Here is a 26620-nt window from a genome sequence, read left to right on the forward strand (position 1 = left end):
GAACTGTTCTAAATCGAGTTCATGATCCAGGAACACGCAGTCATCCAAAAATGGTATATGACTACTCTAAAATCCAAGAAACAAATCTGGGTCATGGAAAAACTGACCTGCATTTTAGCATGGCTAATAACTTGAGAGTCAGTCTTATGGCAAGTATCTGCAAATTTGGTCTGCTGAAGTTGTTTTTTGAAGATCTGGCAGAGGTTGAAGCAATGGTTTGTAGGCAACTGGCTTTCAGGAACTTCAGGGGAAAGTCATTATTAAAACCTCTACATTCTGTAAGTTCTCTGCAGTAAAAGAAAAAAGGGATCAAGATGTAGAAGTAATGAAACAGTGAGAAGTCAAAGTTCTCTGGCTGAATGTTTGAGCAACAACAGATAGGAAAAAAAATTTGTTTACAGAATATAGCTTTTGGAAAGATCCGTACATCTGTTGAATACTGGTAGAGAGGAAAATAGGAAGGGAAAGAGGATGAAGATAAAGTTCTAAAGGTCTGCAGGGAATTTGTTTTTGTGCAAAGCCATATGATTAAATGAGGGACAGCAAAGCCATCAGAATTTCTGTTTGGAAATTACAGTTTTGACTCAACAGCCTGTGTCAATGCTGCTGGTCCAGGGTAAAATTGATACTGGATATCCCAACTCATTAAACAAACTCATGATTTTATTGGTAGGAATGGGGAATTCTAGTTCACTTAAGAAAATACCATGAAGATTTCAGTGAGGTTTTAGTCCATAGTTCTGGTTAAGAAAAAGGACAGGAGCACCAGACTCTGCACAGAATTAGATGAAGTAATTTTAAACACTTCTTGACTGTAAAATAGATGATACCCTGGAGGATGTAGCAGGTCATCCTGATGTCTGACGCACAATGTTGAAATGGAGCATTGGGAAGTATAAGAAGACGTCAAAGATGTTGGACAGCAATTGTTTTCATAGCAGATAATGTAGAGATGAGTTTGGGGCTGTACACCTGTCCGATCTGAGGCTTTGTAGTAATACTGTGTGGTGGGCTGTTGGCCTTTTCCAGATCTGCTAACACTGATGGGTCTGAAAGGGGTAGGTCTGACTTATCCCATGTGTATGCACAGTTTTATTGCAAGCCCTTCAGAAATCAGTGGGATGCTCTTTGACTCAACACAGCACAGATCACTACAGGCAGTACTTCACTGCTAGAAGTGGAAGGGTTAATCCACATGTCATGTTTCCTCAGATGTTTATCAAAGAACAGTATAAAACTTTTGAAAAAAAGATGGTGTATTTGTAGATTAGCAGTATGTGGAGCTGAAAGCTTACAACGTGAACTTGAATCCAAAAAAGTAAAATTGGGTCCAGAGTCAGGAGGAAGAAGGAATATACTTTTGCTAACAAAGAGATTTAAGGCTGCATGGAGCACAGCCCTCCATAAGCTTCCAATATCAGAATTTCACAGTTCTATTAAAGAAGGACTTTTGAAGCTTTTTTATTTTTGGCAGTTTTGTTGTTAGTCCTACACTGTTGCATGGACTGAGCAAATCACTGCAGTAACTGGCCTGATGTTATGTAGTATTTTCAGGTTTGGGGTCTGTACTCACTGTTTCTGTTCTGGGCTAACTGTGTTTTAAAAACCTTTTCATGTTAGGCAGTGGAAGTGCTATTAATTTGGGGGGGAAGTCTTGATGTAGGAATATACATTATTAAACAAAGAAATGACTTGCAACATTAAAAGTCTAAATTCCCAGAACCAGACTGATGAATTCCTAAAGATGATTAACGATTAGAAATGAACTCTTCAGTCATCAGTTGTGTGGGAATAGCCTTGTGAGTGGAGTCCCTGTAGCAAATTCTTAGAATTTTGTGGGGCAATTTGCTAAATGGTTGAAGAAATTGTAATGCTGCTTTTCCAGTCAAAAGCGAGTGTAGGCACAAGTGTGGTAACTCTGATGCCTTCTTTAAGGCTTAAGTAGAAAAGAAATTAATTGCTCAAGGACGTGAGCATACTTAGCATGAGAGTTGCCTCTTGCTTTTTCTCCGTATTTTTTAGAGGTACAAGTGGTGCTGCCCTCTTTGCTACAGCACTGATTGCAAGGCTGCCAGAATAGACTGCAGTAATGAAAGTTTTGCAGAGGTAAAAATACACACATATCCCAAGTCTGCTATAATGTAGATGCTTCTATACTGCTGCTTGTGGAGCTTTAATTTGTTAAAAGCAGCTAATACAGTGAGTTTGCATATTCTCATATCAGTTTAGGATTTCTCATGTTAAAATACATGAAATTGATTTATGTTTTTACCTGGCTCTTCCCTGCCTCCAACAATCCTTTTTTGTTTGTTTGTTTTCTTTTTGTGTTGTTCACAGCCCTGCCTTTTTTCTCTTCCTTCTTTATATTCCACATACGTGTTGAGATTTCCCTGAATTCCAGGGAAAACCGATCAGCATTCACAGTCACCCCTAGACCAGTCTGTTAGAAAGCATGTTGATGAAGAATAGCTGATGAATTCCCAGCACCAGATGTTCTGTCCAACTGCTAACAGTTAAATGAGAACCATGCAAAAATATATTGCTCAGTCATCTTCTTGACCTAACAACATCTGGTTCATTTGCAGGTGCCCTCTGCCTCAGTAGCATTATATTAAATTCTGTGCACTGTATTATAAAGGTAGCTACTTTATTTTATATCAGGCTGTGAGGAAAAATAGCTGCTTTTGTCAGTAAATCACTCTACTACTAGCTGTTGAAAAAAAATGACTGGAAATAAATGAGTTTATTTGCTGCTGTTTAGATTCCCAACTTTTAGATAATCCAGAAATTTCAATGGCTGTTTTCTGTCTAACTGAAGTTTTTCCCCTGCACAATTGTTTAAAAAAAAAAACCAAACCAAAAAACCAGAAATGAGATGCACAGTTTTGCTTTCATTAATTTTATTATTTCTGGCAATACAGTCACAAGTTGTTAATCTCTTGATTGTGAAATTTCATAGCTCAGGAATTCAGAAAGTTATGTTTTTTAAAGATCAGATGGTTAGCAGAATGTCAAGCTGGGACAAAATTTATCTGCAGTGCAGTACTTTGGTAGAGTGCTATGATACTGCCTTTTCCTACACAGTATTATGAAAGGGAAAACAGCATTGTTGTTAAATCCATGCTTGACTGGCATGGGCACAAGTGATTCCCACTGCTGGCAATCTGAGGCAGCTTAGATTCCAAACTTTGTGGTGCAGAATGGGTGAAGATCCCCAGGTCAGTCCTGGTGCGAACATGGTGTCTTCTCAAACATGAATTTTGTAAACCAGTTCATTTCTTCCTATCTCCCTAGGTCCCATAGCTGGTGTTCACTCTCTTGTATCATTAAACAAGGGAGCTACCTTGCTACCACTGATGTGGCTGGTAGCTTGGACCTAGGCAGTGCAATGTCTTCTTGGTCCTGCAGATCACTGGGGAGAGCAGAGGGAGCTGCAGGACTCTGGAATTGTAGCCGGGGAGCTCTCTGGCTCTAGTGGGATGTGCATTCCTACAGGTGTGGAAAGAAAGTTTGCTGTGAGGTCTGATAGAAGACATTATAGCCTCAACAATAAGCTGTTTCTGCTGAGAATGGCCACAACTAAAACATCCCTATTGCAGGACATCTTAAAAAAAAAAAAAAATGACCCTATGTTGTCTTTTCTTTGAGGACAGCTGAAAAAAAGTCTAAAATTAATTCTGCTTCTGCATACAAGAGGCCAGTTTAAATTTTTCATCAAAGATATGTGCCTCATCCAGAGCCAATTTTTTCTCTTTCATGCCTCCTTTCATGTTATCATGATGTAAAGACTTTTTGCAGAGATCCGGAGATCTAGATCCAGAGATTTGATGGGAACACAATGAAATTCAGGACTCATTCTGCTTTAATTTGATTTGCCCACTAATCTTCTAGATGAGTAGAACACAAGGTACCTGTATGAAGGGACACGTTTCTTCTTGCTACTGTAATAGGATTTTAGTAGTCTGTTAATTATGGGACTTACTGTGATATCCTTTTTATTTCTTTTAATAGGTCTGTTCAAATACACAGAACTACTAGGAGTGCCACAGTCTGTCAACTAAGCACCGCTAAAATAATCCAATGGAATCTTGGGTTGGAAGTCTGATTTTATAATTGGTTCCATTGGTACAATTACAGAGATAAAGTTTCCATCAACTGCAGTGGGAGCTGCACCCATGAGAGTGGATCTGAACCAGTTCCAACTTGGGGGCTGTGAATATTGCTTGGAAATATGAGCCACATTATCCTCTTTGGCTAGCATAAATCTGGTGTAAATATGAGCTGCACGTGGCCAGCAGGCTGACCACTGTTGACGCAGACATCTCCTTGTTGGTCATCTGGGGTAACAGCAGAAGAAATGCCCTGCCTAGTCCTGTTCCTCACTGTGTGTCTGTTTAAGTACTTTTTGTTGATGCTGTCTTTCTATTAGCCCAGTCTGCAATGGTGTGGTTACAGCAACGCTGGTTGATGGTTGTTCTTCAGTTCAAACACCAAATACAAGAGGCTTCTATGTAATTAAGCCTTTCACTTCTGCAGTGAATATTAAGACTGTAGAACAGTACTTGACATTGATGGTTCGTGCACAGAACCGTATGAGATCCAGCTCTTCTGCCTCATTTAAGGCATTCTCAGGGCAGGGTTAAAGATATTCCTCCCAAACAATCAATTTAAAATGCACTGCCCTGTCTTGCTCTTAAAGCCCTTACAGACATCTTCACGGTAACATGATGCACTTACTGCCGATGAATGCACAAACACCACAATGAAAACATAAGGTTTTCTTCTCTGCTTCCTAGAACTGGTATCAATTAGATCACAAGCTCTTTTTACAAGATGAGAGAGAGAGGAATTTGGATGTTTGCGGTGTTGAATTCCTGTTGTTTATAGCTTTATAAAGAGCTGAGGTATCTAGATACATATCTTATTTGCCAGTATTGACCTAGAGGAAAGAGCAAGCTTTAATTCTTGGAAACAATAGACAAAAGGCACACTGAAGCAATGTGATAGAAAAATCCCTGAGCTGTTGCTTGGTGGTTTTTAGACAAAGAACTTGGTTGAAGTTAAGAACTATTTCTGTAGCGTTTTTCTCCATTGGATATAACGCGTGTCCCCATTTAGGCACTTTTTTCTCTCAGTCCCAGTTGTCTCGGTGTGGTTAGGGTCATAGATGGGATTTTCTTTGTTAGTAACAGTGTGACTGACTCCTGTAGTCTGTTTCCAGGCTGAGTTTCACGTTCGGTGAGGAAGCAGCCTGTCAATCGGACTGTCCCTCAGCCAGGCCCAGGGCTGTCACTCAGTCCGGACCAGCCACCAAGCTCTTAAACAGGGGTGTCGTGTGGAGAGTCTCTGCCGCATGCTGTTCTGCCAGAAAGCAGCTTCACAGAAAGCAGAGAGATGTGTTAGTGTTGGACACTGTTAAATCCTCATCTAGAGATTCGACTTTGGTGAAATTGGGCAGTGTTTCTGGTTTTGCTGCATTCCACCCCATGCACCTCACTTTGTAGCCAAGAAGGGTTGAGTAGCTTAAATGTGGGAAGATGAATACGAGTGCTATTGATTTTTGGGGCAGGTGAATTGCACCGTTGAGGATATTTTAGTGTTAGTGGTAGTGCTTTTTCTGTCTCGGATGAGATCAGCTGTGGATAAACATTCCTTTGTTTTGTAGCTGTTTTTAGCACTGGTTCCTGTGTGCTTCAATTGCCTTGGAAGAAATTTGCTCTACTGAGTTATCTATCTAAATTGGGATACTTGACTGAACATTGTATTTTTCCTATCATAACGGAATATTAAGAAGAGAGTTGTCCTGTGAATTTTGCTGAGAGCAATGTACGTGCATGTGTAAAGGCATCCTTCGTGAGGTTATTTCGTTCTCTTTCCTCTGGGTTCACTTTTATATTGTTAGTTCCTTCCCAAGAGTGCATTTGTTCCATTTGTGCTGCACTTCTCTTTTTCTTTTTGATATTATCAGGTTCTTTGCTAAGGGTAGGCCACTCATCCGTGATTTCGATGATAGCATTCTACTATTTGTTTTTATTTGAATAAGATAATTTTGATCCCCTAGAAGCTGCTGGTGACTGTAGCTAGATTTCTTTTAGATATAATTTTCCTGAATTTTTTCAGTTTCTTTATATCATTGCCCTACTTTTTTCTAATATTAGACTTTATGGTTCATTGGATTATATTATTATTATTATTGATTTTTCTTCTTTGTTTTCTAGAGGATTTCATGATTCTAGGAACTCATGCTTTTTCACTAGCTCTTCTGACAAAGTGCCATATTCCTTTCTCTTTAAAACCTCAGTGCTATGGTGTTCTTCCTTTAATTTCTTTATTGGCTCATCAGTCAAGAATAATTGTCCTGGTTTTGGCTGGGATGGAGTTAATTTTCTTCCTAGTAGCTGGTACAGTGCTGCATAATGTTGATAACACACTGATGTTTTAGTTGTTGCTAAGTAGTGCTTACACTGGTCAAGGACCTTTCAGCTTCCCATGCTCTGCCAGTGAGGAGGTGCACCAGAAGCTGGGAGGGGGCACAGCCAGGCAGCTGGCCCAGACTGGCCACAGGGCTGTTCCATACCATAGGATGTCATGCCCAGTATAGAAACTGGGGAGAGTTGGCCGGGGGGCAACGATCGCTGTTTGGGGATGGGCTGGGCATCGGTCAGCGGGTGGTGAGTGGTTGCATCACTTGTTTTTCCTGGGTTTTGTTTCTCTCTCTCTCTTGTTTTCCTTTTCATTACAATTTTTTATTATTATCATCATCATCATTATTATTATATTTTATTTCAATTATTAAACTGCTCTTCTCTCAACCCACAAGTTTTCTCACTTTTGCTCTTCCAATTCTCTCCCCTGTCCCACCAGGCGGGGAGGGTAAGCGAGCGGCTGTGTGGTGCTTGGTTGCTGACTGGGGTTAAACCACGACAATAATCTAGACATATTTCCTCATAAATGGGCTACCTGTTTTGTAAAGAAAAGAGATTTATTTTAATTACTCTGTGTTCCTATGTAAGTATTCATAATTTCTTTGTATTTGGAGCAACTAAATCACCATCTCCTGTATTGTCGTGAAACACTTTTTCCTATGTAGATTTGTTATTTCAGTGACAAGGAAGGCTGCAGGACAGAAGACAATACTTTAGGGTTCTCTGATGTTCTGCTGACATTTGGGTTTGTTGCACATAAAATATCGCTGCAGTCATGGATTAATTTTTACTTTGTTGTTTCTTTCTTTTCTTCTTGATTTGATGGTATGCTTGGTGATTTAGAGTAAGAGGATCGATACTCAAGTTTGAAGCAAGCATCACACAAGCCTAAAAATCTTAATGCAAGCACATTGTTCCTTCAGCCTTAACTGTGTTCTTCAAGGAGCAATGTTAATAGTTGATCTGTGATGCTACAGCCTCTCTGAGCTGAAGAAAACATGCATTAATAGTGCAGACTATTGCATGTGCAGCGCTAGACTGTGTATCAGCAGGGGCTGATGTGAACTAGTGTGGCTCAGCAGAGGCTGGGATCACATTCCCTGCACATCTGTTCTGAACACGTGTGCTTCGAAACCTGGGCAGCAGTTTGGGGCCATCTCTACCTTGGACCCTGTGTGTATTTGAGTTACTGAAGTGGATGTGAAAGGCTTTCAGGGTGTGTAGGTGTGATTTGGGAGTTCCCTTACTGATAAATTTGATAGCTTGCTCTTGGAAAGCAATTGTTTACAATGAAACTTTAGTTTTGTGGCTTTTGCTTTTCAAGTATAGCTCTAAAGTTTCAGCCTTAAGTATTCTTAGAAAAATGGTTATGTTAAAAGATTGCGTGAGGATGGAAACAAGCCCTTCCAAGTGTCTGTGACTGATGTTATTGCTATTGTCATTGTCATTGTCATTGTCATTGTTATTGTTATTGTTATTGTTATTGTTATTGTTATTGTTATTGTTATTGTTATTGTTATTGTTATTGTTTTTTAACTTGAACTTTGGTATCTGCCTGAGTGGCCTTCTCAGAATAGCCATTTCCCCTTGTCATCATTAGAAATTAGTCTCGCTGTTGCTAAAGAATGGGGTAAGGTTTGTTGGGATCTTTTTTCTCATTTTTTGAGGGAAAAGGTAATGAAAGGGTAAGAAGGCAGGGAGCCAGAAATATTTATTGCCTGAAACCAGTATCTTTCTTGAAATAAAAGTTTCAAAAAAGCTGTCTTTCTTTTCTCATTTCCAGCATTCATTTTAAGTAATAATACTACGGATAAAGCTGTGAATCTGGAGATCAGGCCAGTTGTCTGAAATGTGGGGAAATCCAGGTCCATACAAGTGCACTGCCTGATTCAAAGTATCTCTCTCCCATCTTCCAGGTGAGTACATTCATTTCATGGAAATGCTTCATAACTGAAAACATTGGTCTTCCTTGTATGGCACTTGTTAAACTCAGCTTCCAAAGAACTCCTCAATGTCAGACAAGTTTCACAATTCCTGTTGTTTTGACAGAGACAATTGAAGTACCAAGCAGACAGCATGCCTTGCTAGGCTTGTACAGGACGTAGGACTAGAGCCAATGTCTCTTAGATATCCACTCGTCTCCCTAAATACCCTCGATTTTCTCACAGTTACTTCAATACATAGTAATATTAACAGGCTCTTCAGCTGGAAAATATCTTGTTTATTCAGTGATATTCATGAACAGGCATGTTAATAGGGCATATCTTGCTTTGGATAATTTCTATTACTCTCATGGCAAGAAGGATGCTTGATTTGAAGATAAAACGTATGTATGGAAGGCAAGGTCCCTGGGATCTAGTTCTAACTGATGCACTTCTTCAGTTTTGTCTGAGCAGTTATTCCTGTGCCTTGGTTTCAGCAGTTCTGATGAATAAACTGTAAACAAGGTCTGGCTCAATCAGTGCTGTAGGGCGGAAGACAAAATAACTGTATAATGTGAAAAAGTGTTCTCGTGAAGAAATTACTATCACAGAGCAAACAATACCAGAGTTCTGTTCCTAGACTTGTTGTGAGACACTGGGAAACTCAGATGTAATTACTACCCTGCCTCAAAGGGATAACTATGTGAGGATAAATATATTAAGACTTAAATCATCTGTGATGGCAGAAATGGTTGGTCATGGAAAGTCTACATGGAATTTGATACTAACATTTTGTCAGCTCTTGAATTTGATTAAACAGATACCATTTTGCTAAGTGTAAAATTCCCAGTTCTAATGTGTTTTTCCCTCAAAAAAAAAAAAAAAGACCATATCTCATGTTTATAGATTAAATCTCAAAAACATGTTCAAAGTAGCTTAGATATTTAAATGTGAAAATCTGCCTTTTTTAATTACTTTTTTTTTCAGTTGCATTCTTTGGAGCTGACTCATAGATGTATTTTTAATGCTTGGGTTTGGCAATCTTCTACTAACTGAATTGTCGTCCAAAGGTAAAATCAAAATAATATCATAACTCTTAAATCAGAAAAAGAACTTTTTATACAACAAAACAAGGTTAAAATTGACCTTTTGCTAAGTGGGATAGAAAGTGAGTTGGATGTCATTCATTTCTCAAATGTCTTGGCGAGTTTGAAACCACTTTCCGACGTGGTCATAAGTTAACTACTGTGGAATTAGTCCCTGGTGCAAAGCTAGACTATTTCAATATGTGGCAAAAAGAGAAAGAATTAGTTTTCTTAACCTCATTTATCTCAGCATTTCCCCAGTCTGAGATGCATCTTGAGGATGGCTCTTTGATTTAAATAATTACTTATTAATATGTTTGAATTAACAAGAAAAACTGAGCAGCTACTAAATTTCTGCATGCAATAGACTGAATGCTAGTTTTAGGTTTGAAGTTCAGGTTAGCACATGCTGTCCTGAAAGTCAGAGTTCCTCTTCTGGGGGCTGATTTTACCATTTGGGATCTGTAGACTCTTCTCCTTGGCTGGGGGATGTTGTTCTTAGAGAAATGATCCAAGAAACTACCTGGGTGTGACACAGGACAGACATGGCAGTTTCCAGTTTCCTCCTCTAGCAGCCACAGTTCCAGTTGCTAGATGTGTTTCTGTTGTTGAGGTTTTGTATGAAGTACCTCAGCACCCTCAGAGCTGTCACCTTTCTTCAGAGGACTAACAGACATCAGGGGGTGACTACACTTAGGACAGAGCCTAACTGGAAGCAAAGTTAGGTCAAAGGGAGATTAATGGGGAGGGTGAACTTTCTTTTTCCTGCAACATAGCTAAACTGTAGCCTCTGAGGGATTACTGGCTTGCAATGAATGCTGATTAAAAGAAATTGAGCTTACAGATTTCCTTCAACTTTCTGGTTTGTGAAGACACCTATGGATTTCACGTTCCATAAAATATTGCATTGTGAGTGGTGATACCTTTGTACATATGATTTGAGTAATGAACAGAATATGATTTCAAGTTGCTCTAGTCCAAAGCAATTAAGAAAAAATTGGGCTTGCGTTCTTAAGTCCCATGTATCTTTGAATGAAATGTTGAAGTGCTGGAATCTGTTAAAATGCAACTCACCCACTTGGATCATGTGCTTGGGGGAAAAAAAACACCTTGAGCTGTGCATGGCATTTCACTCCAAAGGATACCTTCCAGCCCCAGAACAACAAGGAAGATTAAGAAAAGGCCTTGACTCTGTGTAAGCACTGCTCAGCAGTACCTAAAACATCCCTGTGTTTTGTGTAACTAAAACATCCCTAAAACATCCTAGCCCCATACTAGCTACTATGAAGAAAATTAACTCTATCCCAGTCAAAACCAGCACAATAATGTTCAGCTGCTGTCTCAAAATTAGGCTATTGTATACATTAAAGACCTTCTGTAAGTATTTCACAAGAACATAAACGTGCTTCCTACATTGTGTTTATTACTTTAGAATAATTAAATGAAAGTACATGTATAAATCATGGTTCATACTGATATGTTTGGAAATTTAATTCTCAGCTGAAAGCAACAATGAAGTCTATGCACTACCTCAATCCTAATTAAGCCCAGTGGCACCAGACAGAAACAACCCTCTTCATTTAGGCTGTGTCAGTCTACAGGCACTTGGCTGATTTATGCTATGGTAACTGAGGACAGAATTTGGCTGTCTACCTAAGAAAAAGGGAACTTCTCTTTAGAGCGTATCCATAATCATATTTTAGGGTAATGGACTAGAGGAAGAACAAACTAACAACTGTGTACTGAAAGTAGCTGAGATTGTGGAGCTTGGACACCTGGAATACATTCACTGGATTTCTCTTTCTTGCAGCGAGGGAGTCCAGGAATAAGACTAAAAACACAGAACAGTGTCTCCTGGTACTTCCCTTCGCTGTTGTTATTCAGCCCGTGTAATGGACACACAAATAGTTCCAAGGGGAATTATTAGTGTTATAATTAATATTGTCTACCAAATTATGATTTTTAGAAAGCTAAGCACAATAGGGATAACTAGATGACTACTTAATATAAAGATAATATATGAAACTATATGAACTTGGCAATGCTGAATGTAGGTGATGTCCCCTGATCTTACAGCTGGGTCTTGTAATATGTCTACTTCATATAACATCTGTTTTCTATTATATTGAGTGTATTTTAGCTACCTAACTCTTTCTACTGTTTCCAGTTGTAAAAGTGTTACTTTTACAAATAAAACAGTTTCAATAGGCATGTCTCTGCTGACCAATGAATCTTGATCTCTAGGGTACTGGAAACAAGCCTTACCACCACTGACAAAGTCTGAGCAAATAACAGTGCTCTGTCTGTCTGCAGAGTGCTGAAGATAATTGCTTCCTTTCTCTGGACAAGGACAGCTTTCTTTAGTCCTAGACCTCTTGCTCTGCTCTCTTCTGCACCTGCTGTGTTTTCCTCCCACTTGCCACTTCAGCAGTGCCCTTGATTTATGGCAGTGTAACCCAGTGATCCTTCTACAAAGGGCAGGGAAGTGTATAATATTCCAGTCATTATTACATATCTTAACTAATGAATGTTGTAAGGAAGTGAAATTGGGACCAAATCATATTAATGGATAAATATATGGGTTTTTGCACATTCAGTCCAAGTATTATGCACTGATGGTATCTTTTCAGGATACCCTGTCTAATGTCACTGGATGAGTTCTTGGTCCATAGAGGGCAGTGACAGTTTTGTCAGTTTTATCAGTTTTAGCCAGAATATTAATAGTTTTATGAAGAGAGCTTATGGAGTCCTCTGCAGTTGCCTAACACATCCCTTGTTTAAAATTTTTGTACCATGTGTACAGAGCAAGCAAGCAAGCCTCGTAGTAGTCCTAGTGCTTTCTAACCTACCTGTGTATGGACAAACATTGTAGAAATGATCTGTCTCTATAAATGTATTTGCACATAGGGAGAGCAGAATAAGGCTCTCCAGAAAACTTGGATAATATGACAGAAATCCATTTAAATAGGAATGTACCCTCTCATGCTGTTAGTCTGCTGAAGAGTCTGGTATCTTTCCTCAGGCACTAAGTCATCTCTTAACAAGGTGACGAAGGACTTTGATGTTACCGCCTTTTCTTGGCAGCTTAACTAACAAAGAAAACTGAATAAAGTTAATTACAAGCTCATCCACAGTAGAGATGCAACAGAAGTAAACGTCACTTCACAAATTCTATAACTTTAACTATTTCCAGTATCACTTGTGCCTGCATACTGGAATTGCTGGGCTAAGGCTCAGTGTCCCATGCTAGGAAGAGGACTGTATGAGATCAGTCAAATGCATTCCTATTGACTTTTAAAATGTATAATCTGACAGTATGTTTGTTTGGAATCTGCACTTCTACACTATGAAGAGGGATGTACTCTGCACATCCTACATGGTAGCCAATTTAAACTGTATCCATTTAAAACAAATAATAAAAAACATTTAGAGATGCTGACCAAAATGCTTATGGCTGTCTTGGAAATTCCTGCTCTTTCCTCTTTCTGCCCTCGTGGGGTTACAGAGGAGGGGAAGCAGACACGGGCAGTGCGTATGCCACAGATAGCTTTTACATTGCGGATTCCTTCCAGCAAAGATAGGCGCTTGCCATGCAAATAGCACCTACCACAATGGGAAGCCTGCTCTGTTTGAGGTCTCTCAGCACCTCCACAACCCATTTAAATTCTCAAGTCCACTCCGGGTCCTCCTAGAGTGAGAGGCTGGCCTCCTCTGTTTGATGCAACCTGGGAATCACCCTTTCCCATGGCATGGCAATCTGGTTTCTCATTCACAAGTGTGCGAGGAGTTATATTTCAAGGAAAAGGCATCAAGGATCAAAGAGATACCATTTTTGCTGGGACTGATCCTTGTCTATTCTAGATGCTGAGCATCTTCCACATTTTAAGGTAGTAAAAGGAGCGTCAGAGTGGAAACAAGAGTAGCAGGCTGAGAGGAGGTGAGGTAGCTAAGTATGTATGTCTTAATATGTATTTTATCTTCAATTCACATCTGTGGTGTAACATAGTGGAATACAACTCATGGACAGCCTTGTTTTTTTAAGTCTCATAACATATGACCTAGGGCAGTATTGCTGTTACTTCGCTATGCAAGAATCACAGCCATAAATCACTGTCACAACAAAAACGGATAAGCAGACATGCTCTGGGAGGTGAGCTGTTCAACACTGGGGCCCTTTTTAAACTTCTTGTCTCTGAGTTAATTAAAACAGCTACTACAGAGCTATTTGGCCTAAACTTCATTTTCCATGACACTGAATGCACGACTACCATGATATGCACTGACATCCCAGAGACTGAGCCAAGAATATCCTATCCAAAAAACATGAAATAATTGCAGCTAGAATTAAGGAACCAGTGTTTCCAAGTTGGTGCTAGCACTAATCTGATTTTGGTGATTCTGGCCCCACAGGGAATGATCGGCAATATGCACAAGAGGTGAAATTAGAATTCTGTAAAGATTTGGGGGAGAGCATGGATCTTAGCAGGCTAAGTACTACCAAGAATTCAGCTGTACTACTTAGTTCCTATTCTATTTTAGATCTCAGGTATTTGATTTGGATCCAGCTTATTTAAACTGGAACTGTATCAAAAACTATCCTTTTTACTTCCACATTTGATTACTGGTACCACAGTTAAAAAAGGTCATTTCCCCAGGTCATGTCCAGCAAAGTTTATAAAAACCTCATGGATCAAATGTTCTGTTGTGAATCTGTCAAAATCCATGGTGTTCTGAGTTGCAACAAGGACTGACTTTGATCAATGAAAGAAAACAAAAAGACAAATAGACCATTTTTCATTATTAGTTTTATACGGTCTTTTTCTTGAATTCAAGATTCAGTGCCAACCCCATGTCTCCAAGGAGGCACAAATTGCTTATATGATTTTATGTTGGATTTGCTCTTTCTGATACACTTAGGAACCTATCCATTAAAAGATGCCATTGAAATAAGAACTTTACAAGAATAAGTGACTGCCTGGCCACTGGATATCACCACTGCCTGTTAATATAATTATAAAAAATTTTACTCCATTTACAAACTTGCATTATATTTTATATCCCAGGTAAAAATCCATTTATATACTTGACAGATAAACCTTATAAACTTTAGTTTATCTAAATTAACTGTACCTCACAAAGGCAGCCAGATAGTCTGCTTGTCCTAAATTCTACTTCTCTCTAATCATTGTATCTTTTTTATGGAACAGCCCAGGAAAAGACTGGAAATATGTGAAGAGCTCATGTTATCAGTCACACAGATGGGCTCAGAATATTACGCAGACAAATTACAATGCTGTCTGCTCAGGTCAACAGATTGCCCATTAAGGATAGATAATCTGATAATGATTTAGGATGCATTTGTGGGCAGAGGGGAGCAGAAGTTCTGGCCATAGTTGTTCCCGTTGAGTTGGAATAATACCAGTGGACGATCATTTATCACCTAGAGCTCATAGAACTGAAGTGCAGCTAGCTAGTTGGATATACTGCCTCAACCTACCGTGCCAGCAATGGGCAGCTGTATAAAAGCCACTGCTGAATTATACTGTGGATGCTTTGTGTTGTCTCTTTTCCATAGTGAGAATTGTGAAGGGCATGCAGTAAGTGTGCCACATCACCATAAAGTCAGATTAGTACTTCTTATCACTTTTCACTTTGACCTCTATTTCTGCAAACTAAATACTAGCACTGATGCTGATGATGCTTGCATTCCAATCCAGGTAATTTTTGGTTATTTGATGTTAGAGCCAAATAAAATATTGACTTTTAAACACAGACGGCACAAAACATGGGAGCATACCACTATCTAGCCTTAAAATCCAGCTCCAGTTCTTACTCCGGCTCCTGACTTTAATCTGTGTTCTTGATATATAGTGCTTGAGAGGGTGGTTAGTAGGTTGCAATGAGCTAAGTAATGAAATCAATAAAGCACTTCTCTTTGGCTCACTTACTTTATATTAGTAAATATCCTTATTTCTGTTTTCTCTGCTTATTTCATTAAGTGTTATCCCAGCTGACAAACAGAGAGACGGTTGTGTATTTTATGTTGTGTATTTCTAATGCTTATAAGACCTTTGCACTAAATGCATTCATTTATGCATTACTATTTAATATAAATAGTTATTAATGTCCTTTTCTGTGTTGAAACTGAAGTATTTAGTTAAGTCATCATCCCAGAATGCTTTGCACGTACAGTTTTGCTACCATCATGGTGTTAGCTGTTGCTGGCAGCACGTATTTAAAAGACTGCTCAAAATGAATTCTGAAGGCATTCCCCAAGCATGTACTCTGTACTGGGGACAAAAGATGGCTTTGAAACTGCATTTCCTTTTGGTAAGCTCTCTTCAAAAGGAAATAGGAAACTGCTAGAAATATTTTGATTTATACGCTATGACAGAAATGGGAGGTATATTTGGGGTGTTCAAACGGGCGTTGTGAACTGCAATAGGAATGCTGCAGCGCTGAACTATGCCAGGACTGGTAATGGATCCATGGATGCTTTCATTTACTAATGACACTAAAATAACTAGGTCTAGTCAGTTTGGCCTTCTGAGACTTTTATTCTTTATACAAAAGAACTAATAGTTACCAGTTCCAAAATTTCAAAGAGATTCAGACATTATTTTATTATTCGTACAGCAATAAGGCTTACAAACCTCTGATTAGATCAGGAACCCTATGGGCTTGGTGCTATACTTCCTTCTTCCCTGTTAAGCTGACAACCTAAATAAGAACAAAAATAGAAAAATATTGCCCTCTTATACTGTCCCATTGGTATAATCTGAAATATTTTAAAATTTTTTATATGCAAAAACATTTTAAAAACCCTGTAAATGAAACAGGCATTAACATCATTGGCTGGGAGAATTAAAACAATGAAACAAGGAATGAAAGTAAAAAAGACTTGCTGGTATCCAGGGGGTTGTGACTATCCTGTGTAAAGATTCATTTGTCTAGACCTACTTTGGGTGCCTGGATCCTCAAAACATCCAATGTAATTTAGATAAGAGATCTGAACTAACACAGCTTGTTTTGTTTCTAAGGCTGTATTCAGATTCTCGGCAGGAGAAATTAGCCTGTGTCAAGCTCTGACTTACTATGGCTAGACTGCTTCTTGCAGGCAAGCCCACTTGTTTTCTGTACACGCAGTGTCAGAGCGCAATGTGGATGTGACACTGAGACCACAGGAATCGTGCCTCAAAATTTCTGCCAAGGTTCTTGAAAGTCTGGTCGTACAATTAAAAATGATTGGTTCTGTTGTGGTTTCTACCCGCCTGCCGAAGGGTGGTGATGGACTTAAGAACAGTGTTAGATGTCTGCAACTGAGAAGTAAATTGCCTTAGTTTTATGACTAACAAGCAGTAAACTGTTATGCTGCAGGAATAAAATCACTTTTGTATATATAGCCTTACCCAAGCTGTTCCTTTTGCACATTGTATTTTTTTCAATATACACAATATGTTTAAGCAGAGCACAATATAAGTGCTTATTTTTTAAAGTAGCACCTGTCCTTCTCATTTTTTTAAAGTATTGATGCTTTCTTTTTTTCATTATTAAATATAAAGGTAACAATTGCAGAGCTCTGTCTAAAGCGTGAGACAAATCGGAAAATCTGTACGAGAGCCAGGTATGATATTCAGCCAGGAGACGCTCTTGGTAGCTTTGGGACTGGGAATTTATGACACTAAACAGTTTCACATGAATTATTTCTGTAAAGAAATCCCATCTTTGAGAATAAGGCAGACAGAAGACGACATTTAGGCTGACCTTCCAAGAAAACAAATTTTGTTTTTATTATTTTAACAAGAGCTACAGATGTTTATCTGAGCATCTGCTAAATTTACCCTGATTTTGAAGTTTGATACAACAAATGAATGCACAGTACATTAATATGAATTATTAATAGTTTTTTTAAAAAATAAAAAGGAAGTTTTGACCCATCCTGGGTGGGCAAAGGCTGTAAACCCCTGACCTATGCTTCATCATGTTGTGAATCCAAGAAAGCATTATTGTAATGTTAATGGCATTGCCTCAGTGTAAGGTGTTAGTGTCTGTAGTTAGGGGTGATTTCGTTACTTATTTCATATTGGTTTCAAATTTGCAAATTGTGGCACCTTTCAAAAGCTGCATAAAAGCTACTCGGTGGCCTGGAGAAACGCGCAGATACTTGTAAACATGAGTCATTCTGGGTCATAGTAACTAAGACTATGAATAAATGAATGTTAACCATTTTTTTCCAAAATGTGCCTGTTTAAAAAGGAAGCAGCCCTTCTGATTGCAATCACAGCGGTCCAGTCACCTTATAAATAATATCTCAATCTAAAATTGCATTAAAACACTGTGAAGCTTCCCACATTTTAAAGCCATGCATTATCTAGATGCATTTAGTTGTGCAGCCCTGTGAATTGTTTTATCCACAGCAAACGTATTAATGAAATTCAGGCGTCAGACATGTCTGCGTGTGGGTCCCCTTGGGTATCCATGGACCTACTGGAAATCACATAGGTCCCAAAGGGAGCGAGCATGGCAAAGCTTGGGGCAGCTTACGAAGTTACTGCCTCCAGTTGTCCTTCTGTCCCTGCCGCACAGAGGATGGGGCTGTTCATGGATTATCTCTGTCACTTTAAGTACATTAAAGGTAAACTGGCTTCTTAATGCATGAGGCTAATGAGTCACTGGGCCACCTCACTGATGGAAGGGGCAATGAAGCTGGAACCACTGACCTGGTCAATGCTGTTGTTCCTGCTTTCACCTAATCAGCTGGAGTACAAAGAATAATGTACCAGAGCAGCGTGGGGCTCATCACTGTACAAGCAAACAGCCTCAGCCTTTGTCCTGCTTCATGGCTGAGACTGTTAGCTTGCTGACCTCACAGCCATTGTAGCCTAGCGAATCTGACACTGTGATTAAAATTTAGAAACCTCTCCCATATCTTTTGAAAATTTTACTCATCCCATATTACAAAGTGCATACTAATAGGCTCAGTGTTGGGTTTCTGTTTGGTTTTTTTACTTTGATTTACCACTGGAAGTTTAGAGATTGTATAATTTAAAAAAGGGAAAAAGAGAAAAAAAGAAAGAAAATACACATACGCCTAAAAATTCTATAGTTTACACACAAATGAACTGGAGTTCAAGGTCCCAGTCGTTATGGCTGCTTGGTTTATTCATTAAGGGTAACAGCCCCCTTTTCCATTCTGTCCCGAATGAATTCTGTCTCAGAGAGGTCTCAGATTCCAGAAACTTGTGCAATTAGCACTCAGAAAAGAGCATGACAACAGTCGTGAAAGGCATAAGGACAGATTGCCAGTTGACTGGTTGATTGATTCCTGCTGAGAATCTGCTGCAGAAACAGATCAACAGCCTACTTCATTTTTCTATGAGAAAGGCCTCTGCTAATACCTATGTGAACGGTAGTCTTATGGTACTTTTCCTGAGTAAGGACTACACTGATTAGCTCTGCTTCTGGTTTTCTCCACTTCAGAGCAAGGACTTCATAGCAGCTGACAAGTGCCAGAGCACCATCTGGGTTGGGGTGCATGCACAGCATGGAAAGAAAACATACCTGCTGCACCAGAAACACAGCAGATAGATCCTTACGTTCACTGGAGGGCAACTGGTCAGCTTCCAATGGACCTAAGCCATTGCACACATAAGTGGATAACATACTATATTTGCTGCTGAAGCTGAAGTTCCACTGTTATTAATATGGGTAAGGAAACGTCTGCTCTCTCTCCCTCTGCTAAAAGACGAAAGTACTCAATTTTGGGATATGTTTGTTAGCTTCTTCCTTCCAAGGGATTCATGATGGATTTAGTGGGATGCTAAATGTCTTGATTTATTCTCTGGGGTTAATTAAACTTAATTTCAAACACAGTTTGAAGATGACAGGCCAGATCTCTGAAGGACACATGCCTTCTGTTCCCTCAATTAGTGTGAATGAATGTTAATTGACATTTTGGTAATACCTCCTAGATCTGCTATTTTAAGGTGAAGCATAGGGCTTTGCAATGTTGTCTGACAGGCCCTTTCAACTTAGCAACTCAGTGTGTCTATTCTGGAGTGAGAGCTTTGTTTTTTTTCTTTACAGCACTTAGTGGCTGAACCTTAAAAATAAGGATTAAGGGTGGTAAAAATAGAAGATTACTCAATTATTATATAACAAATATGACAAGTTCCAACTTCAGACGATTCCAAAAAAGGGTGGGAACAAGCAGAAAAAAAATACAGAATTTCAAGGAAATACAGTTCGGTTCTCATCGGGCTTCTTCTAAAAGCAAGGAGATCATGAGAAGGAGCAATTTCTAGTTTTTAAATACCACAGGATAACCAATCATAAGTCTTAATTTAAAGCCAAAGAAAGGGATTCATGTGTTAGTACGCCTATGCACTGTAGGTTTATTAATCTGATTCATCAGTAGTTGTAGGAGCTAGTTTGAGTTTCATGGAACAAGTAAGATCAGAGGAGGCTTGGATGAGGTAGAATTTTTTCTCCTTTGCTGGGAAATTTTTACTTTACAAATATGATAACAGAGCGTGAATATGCCTTGGACCAAAACAACTGCTGAAGCAATTTTTCCTTCTAGTCCCTTCTACTAGGTGACTTTGCAATATTAACAACATCCAGGGTTTAGTGAAATAATTTCAATTAAATAAAAAAATATCCAGCTTTTGAAATCATGTTCTCCTCTTTCCACTAGACCAAACAAAACCTTAATGATCAGGAGATGGAAGAGAATTTTTTTATTTCTATAATAAACTGGAAATTTTTCTCTTCTCTTTACTTTGCCCCCTCCCCTTTGTTGGAAAAGGATTGATCAGTATTGAAAAAATGGGAGAAAGATTTAAGGGAGAAAACTGCCCAACTGAAATTCTATTTTGAACGAGAAAGCATTCTTTTTTCCCTTCACTTTATATTTATTTTTCCTTAACAGTTGTCACTGGAAAAACATGGAGAGTTGAAAATTGAGCAAAATGTGAACTTTTTTCCCTCTGAAACATGCCACTGAATTCCTCCCTTCTCCTTCGCCTTTCATCTGCCCTAGTTAACGTGCAAGCTTTCTTGATGCCGTAATATGATCATGAAGGAATGGTCTAAATATTTATTAGAGACTTTAAATTTAGTCTTACACTTTCCTGTGCAACTCCTCCAGTCTCACTTATCAGCTGCCTGTCTCTCTGGAAAGAGCTCTGAAAGAAGTAAGCAAAGGAAAGCACAAGAAATGGCTTCCAGGACCACGGGGTGCCAAGCAGGCATACGTGGGCTTGTTTTTAAAACTGTTCTTGACTTTTAATGCCTCATAACTTCTGATGGTTCCCCTTGTTTCTGGAAAAGAGTCACATTTACTGGCCCTGTGCTCCTTACCTGAAAACTGAGTCATTTGTGGGGATTTCTGCTCGGACAGAGGGGAAGTTTCGTGGATAAGGCTGAGATGGGACAAGGGGAGCTCACTGCTCCCAGGCTGGAGGTGCCATTCCCTGTTCCACCCTGCACCAGCTCCCTTGAAATGTGCTCCTGCTGTTCCCTATGTGCTCAGTCAGATCAGACTGAGCCAGGTCCCTTCTCTAACTCCAACATTTCGTGTGGGTAGGTGTTTTTTTTCCTGCCTTTAGTGAGCACTGCCAGTTCATGCAGCACTCGGCAAAGCATGAGTACAAGGCAGCACTTGAGCATAGAGGAGGTGGGAGTCCTGACTGCTGCTTTCAGCAAACCCCTAGATTTGACTAGATTAGCTGTAGCATAACTCTTACTTTATAGATTAACATATTCAAACAGCGACTGTATTTTCTTTAAAACCAAAACAGTTTTGGAAGGTGATCAGCAGGAGCAGAGGTGCATCAGCGAGTCCAAATGCGAAAGTAATGATGACAAACGTGCACTTTTCCTACAGTCACCTTCATGTCTCTTCCATGTTAATTAAGACTTCAACACTCTTGCCAGTTAACTGAGGTATGAGAATATTAAAGAATCTTGCCCAAGGTCACATAGCAAGGAACTACTGTCTCCCAGGAGTCTGTGCCTTGCAACAGCGAACTTCCCTGCTGGAGTTAGAGGAAACAACAGTGCTGCTTAATTGAATTGGCATTCTGTGCCCCATTCTGTTCCCTGGAAACTGCAGAAGTCTAGTATTAGTAAAGGCAAAATATTCCTGCACCCTGATCCAGGATTTGATTTGAACCAGATGCCCTTTTCGTTCCCTAATGAAGGCTCATTCCCTTTGGGAATAACTCCTTGGCATATCAAAAATTCTTGTGGAGGAAATGCTACTGGGCTTGGCAGGTCCTAAAAGGAAGCTAAAAAAAGAGAGAGAGTGAGAGGTGACATTGCAAAGCAGGGCCAGGTTGTCTTGGGAACCTTTCCCACCCTGCGGCTGAAGTCTCCATCATCTGAAATTTGGCATCTTTGGGTGCTGCTGGTGGTGTTTATTTATTTTTGATTGCTATTTTATGCTTTCAGTTGAAGAAATGGGGAGTACTTTGCAGATTATCCATGAGAAATTGTCTCTTTTCCCAGGCACTGCCCAAGAAGCAGGTTTGTTGTTCTGTTTTCGTTTTTAATGTGACTGTTGGCTGTCATTGTTGATCTTTCACTGGCGACTTTTCAGTCCCAGTACTCCCTCCAATCTGCAGTTAGTTAATTGTGAATATATTTAATTAAAGCTGTGTCTCACAGCAGGGGAAGTATTAGCAGTCTGTATATCATTAGGTTTTTTTATTTTTATTAGTCTTAGAGTGTTTTAGGACTCTCACTATGAAAATATCATGACATCCCCATCTGCTTTCTCTTGACAGAAGCTGTAGCCAGCTACAAAATGTAGACTTTGTGCAGACTGTGCGCGGAGAGAAAACTGCTCCCTCATCAACCTTGTCTTAATTGTAAAGCACTGCAACTGCAGTCATGCTTTAGGTTCGCATCACCAGATTTTGTACTTCCTCATGTAATGAGGAATCACCTTCAGTGATGAAAATTACAGTAACACCTGCCGATGACTTGTGCCAGAGCAGTCAACAGAAAGTGGGTAAGAGGGATTATGAAACAGAGAAAAAGACATATAGAGATTCGGACGCATCAGTCAAAAAACATCACTGTTACTGTATAAGTTAATAAGGGGAAAAAAGATTTTCTTTGAAGAGCTAATTACTTGACAGGACTTCATTTGCTTCCCACTCCTCTGCCCCTCTCTCTTCCAAACGCACTCAAGCAGTTGCCATTGACGTTCCCTGGTTGGGGGCTGAACATCTGCTGGTTCAGGCCATGCTCTTCCACCTGTAAAGCCCAGAATCCTTCAAAACCCAAATATGTATCCCCTGTTATTACAGTCTCTGTCTATCTTCTGCTGCATTATCAACGAACCAGAAAACACTGTCACAATATTTTCACCTTGTACTACCTTTGGTGAGATTCTCTTGACAGTAAGAACTTAAGCCAGCCCCTACATTTAATATATTAAAACAAGTAGGTTTCTTTACAGGTTGTATCTGAGCGTAATGGAAATTTAGATGGGTCAAATTGGTGCAAAAATGAAGTAAAGCTTTGATGAACCACAGCTTTGTTTTATGTGGGGACAGGGGAGTCATAGTCTAATGACAATAATAAACTCTTGTCTGAGGCTCCAGGCTTGCCATCATAATTTTACAAATTACTGCTGCAAGAAATACAATTTGTTTCAGCTGCAGAAGCAGGTTCTGTTTTAAGACACACACCCTTGCCCTTCTCCAGAGAGTCCGTTAAACCTGTGGTCCTTATGGTGTGTCCAGAACTTCAGGTGGAGATCATTTCTCTTGAGGAAGAGAGGAAAAGGCAAGTTTTAGTACTCTGACACCCTCTCAGAAATCATACTGCCAATGGTGCTACCAAGTGGGAATATGGGCTGACCGCAGCTGTGGTAGAGCAGCACAAAGAGAGGCAGCCCTACCCAGAAATACAGTCTCAGGCTTTTTAGGGACATCCTGTCTATTAAACTCTACCAGGGGTCAAGTGGCTGTTGAAAGAGCAGGAGTGCCATGAAAACTGACCTGAAATCTCGTTGTGGTGTTTGCGTGTGTTTTCTTTGCTTCCACTGGCTCCTTTGAAACTGCAGAATTAACAGGACTATCCAGGAGTGACCTGGATCAGTATTATTGTAATAAAATCTCTATTACATCCATTTGAATACAATGACATTTATCAAGTCAATAAATGTTGGCCTGCATATTAACATTTTAAAGGATTAGCACTCTAATTTAACAAAACGATTTTATGCAGGTGTCAAAACATTCATAAGATTGCTACCACCCGACAAGAAACATTTTTGTTTCCCCAAGGGGAAAAAATGGAAACAATTGAAAGACTGTAACACCTCCCACCCCTTATTTTTTAATATGACTGCACTCAATTCTTTTGTGGGTTTGTTTTTTTTTTTTTTTTTAATCTCCTGGAGTTTTGTTCATCTCTTTTGCAGCATGGACTAAATGGCATTTAAAGGAAGAAGAGAAATGTGTACTAGCATTTAAGTGTTGGGATCTTGGAATCTTGCTGACCATGATCTAGATCAGATCAGAGCAGATAAAGAGAACAGTAAAGGCGTTCTTCTGCTTGCTGGATGCCTGCAGAAATGGGTGGCTGTGAAGGGGTCAAAGTTAAGGACTTTTAGTCATGCAGATACACCATTTCCACACTCTTTCCCAACTTCATGTTGTTCATTCCTTCCCTTTCTAGGGCTTCTTTTTGTCCAATCCATGGAGTGATTGGGAGTAGGGTGGGTACTGCTTTTCAAGACCACCATGATGTTCGAGTGCACCAGCAGGCCTTAATTGTCCTGACTGCGCTCACCTTGGGACCTCCACTCCAGGCACCCTCTGTCCATTTCTCCAGGAGCTCTGTTTAAGCTTGGGCTGTGTCTTTATGCCTTGCCTGAGCTATACTGTATGTATACATTTCTAGCCTACTCTTTGCCTGGATTTTGGAGCTATCTTGTTGACTTGTCTCTAGTCTTGTCTCTGGCCTGTCTCTTGCTGCTCTGAACCCCTTAGATCCATGCTGGACCGGATTAATGACCTTCCTTTGTCTGGAACTGCTGATGGATCCTGTTACCAGCATTCCGCTCTGCTCAGATACGCAGCCACCTGCATCTCCCAGCTCATCCTCCCCCCTGCAGCAGCCCTGCTCTTGCTGCTCCCTGACATGGGAAATGTGGTTTTCTTTTAGCAGAAATTCTAAGTAGGAGCTTAGGTATTATCTTACAAACAGTCAGAACTCAAGTTCCATTCAATCAATATCTTGTTTAAGCTGGTTATGAACATTAAAATTGCCAGAACTGAAATGGAAGCTAATCTCAAGATGCTTAGCATCTAAGGGAGAGAGTGTATGTATGGGGAGAATGAGATGTATTTCATTCCAGAATTCTGATATTCTGATTGCATTAAACATGAGTGTATTCGTGAGGATTATTGTGAAATGGTGGGGGAAGAAAGGGAGAGATGAGAGAGAGGCGTTACATGCACCATTTTTGAGAGGATAAAGCAGAATTTGAATACGTTACACTGAGTTGGTTATATGAAACACTTTGCAATGTAATTTGAAGAAGAAAGTCCTGTACCAATGGCATTGTGTGTGGGAAATGGAGAAAAAGCAACATGAATTTTCCAAGAGCAAACAATATTCAGTAACCCAGCCACTTTCTCTGATAAGATTTCTGGTTTTTGCTAAATAAAGGAGATGCAATAAATTTCCCTTATCTGGGCTTCAGTAAAGAATTTTAAAACAACAAATACAATGCTGTGATATATTGGACAACATAGTTCCACCAGAGAGAAGGAAGTATTAATGCCACTGACCAAGGCCCTGGAAACCTGTCTGTGATTGTGGTCTCTTCCCAGCAAGGAGTCATAACCCAGCCATGGTACACATCTGGGATGCAAGACTTCAGACTACCCTGGAGAATATCCCCGTTCCATGTTTGGCTTAGCAAAGTACAGCTTAAGTGGACAGGTCATGGCTCGTTGTAAATCTGTTGGGAAGGAATAACTGAGAAAAAGAGAAATTTAAGCTAAAAAAGAGCATTGGAACAAATTCAGGGTTGATTTCAGAGAATGTAAATACATTTGTAAAGCTGGATAACAGAAGAAAGTATCTAGATATGTGAAGAATGAAGCTGTGTGATGATCATTCAGTAGTAACAGGAGAACTGAAATGAGAATGAATTTTGAGACAGAGCTTAATCAGTTTATGAAATAAACCTCCCTGAGTGGTTCCTCAAAGGTCTGAGTACACTGACTGAAGAGGTTCCTCCCAACCATATTATGATTTTTTCCAGTGGACTGAGAATAGATTGATTTTGATACAGAACAAGACTATTTGGCAACTCTGACAACTGTCGTTTCCACTTTATACTTGGATACAGTCTATTGCTTACTGCTGTGTGCTTCACTTCCTCAAGGAACATGTCAGACTATTTAATCCTCCTCTGAATAATGAGAAAAACTTAAGTTATGCTGAATTAGCTGGTCCTGCATTGTTGGTTACTGGATGACTTATGGAGACAGAGATGTTTTTCTATTATTGAGTGGTGGCAAGACTGTGTCCACTCTGATATATAGAAAGTCAACACCAAGCAAAATGATGTTCTCTTCTCCAAATAGGTGATTGTACCTATTTTCACAGATATTTATCTTCAAAATTCTTTCCTGCTTGCCAGCCTCCTAGAAGGTTACAACTTCTGGTGCCTTCTTGCAGCATTTGAACAATTAGAGCAGCGATATACAGCCAAGACAATGATTTACTAAGAGCAAAATGCTAACTGGCCCAAATGTCTCCTTTAAATACATAGGCAAAGAAAAAAAACTGAACTTAAGATTTTCTGCTAATGAGAACAGCATCTCTTCAAGTATTAATATGAGCTATGATGAAGTGTATCATAAACAAACCATGATGGGACAGTTAAAATTTTTCAAACCATGAATGATCTGCTAAGTAGTTGCAGTTTTTTACGGTCAAGGACCTGACATTTCTTTAAAAGCAGAGACAAAAATATTTTGTTTCTGATTTCCATGCAATGAACCAATTCAGGTCCACAAAACTGAAATAATTTGTTTCACAGTCACACCGAGAATTAACGTCAGTGTGTTGCAGGTTTGACTGTTAAGTCCTGTGCTTGAGGAACTTTCACTTATCAACAGAACTTTCTGCTTTTGAACTACTGTCAAGAAACAAG

Source organism: Nipponia nippon, unplaced genomic scaffold, assembly GCF_047370975.1.
Source record: "Nipponia nippon isolate SJK-2023a ecotype South Korea unplaced genomic scaffold, ASM4737097v1 scaffold_2, whole genome shotgun sequence".
Classification (NCBI taxonomy): Eukaryota; Metazoa; Chordata; class Aves; order Pelecaniformes; family Threskiornithidae; genus Nipponia; species Nipponia nippon.